Consider the following 1065-nt stretch of genomic DNA (forward strand, 5'->3'; position numbering starts at 1 on the left):
CTATTTATAGCATGGGTTTGTTCAGGGCCTTTTTGCAATCCCTTCATACCAAAATATAATTTATTTATTTTGTTAAAGAAAGTAAATTAATCTAATAATCTTGAGAGCCCAAAAATATAAAACTTCTACCATTTTTGGGGGACATGACACTAGAAAGGGAGACAAATTATTTTATTTTATTATACTTAATTATGTACACGATACTACATTATTTTAAAATTTTAAATAATGTGCTAACATATTTACTACATCACAATGTATATTAATAATTAAATATATATGATTACATCTATAAATTATAATTTAGACAGTAAATGATATTTAAAACGGATCTAGGGAGAGTTGGTGGGTTTTTATTTTTATTTTTAAATTTGTTAAAAAAATAAAATTTGTATTTTTTTTTCCTCTTATTTTGGCTCTAAAAAAAATATATGATTTATATATATATATATATTTTTACATGTTCACACAAAGAAAGAGAAAAAAGAATTCAAACTAATTGACCTTGGTATCACGGGGCGTGATCTGTCTAATTTGTGTTTGTTGGTTTATAAGTTTGATTAGTTTTACATTATGCCTTAATAATAAATTAAGGGGTGTGACCAATGCTTAGTTTGACATTGTGTAATATGGGGACCAATTTTTTGGGGATGGGCTAATTTCCAATTTAATTTAATCCAATTTGCTTCAAACAAACCGTCCAAGATATGTCACAGACTTGACATAGCCCACAGTTGATTTCATTGCTAAAAAAGAGAGTCACGTGTCGTTAATCATTAAGTATGTTTTTTAGTCACTTTTATATATATATATATATATGTTTTAGGGACCAAGATCCCCTGGAATTAGGGGTGAATTCTAGAATTCACGGGCAGGATCTTTTTCAAAAGATCCAACACTTACCATAATGCCACGTGTTCAACTAAATAAATAATAATAAAATATTAATTAACTTTTAAAAAAAATAAAAAACAAAATAATACAAAAATATAAAATTTTTTTTTTATTACTATTTGGCCCTTGGGTCCCCCAAGGGTCAAAAGTCCAAAAAATAAAAAAAATGCA

This window comes from Corylus avellana, chromosome ca1 (assembly GCF_901000735.1).
Source record: "Corylus avellana chromosome ca1, CavTom2PMs-1.0".
Lineage (NCBI taxonomy): Eukaryota > Viridiplantae > Streptophyta > Magnoliopsida > Fagales > Betulaceae > Corylus > Corylus avellana.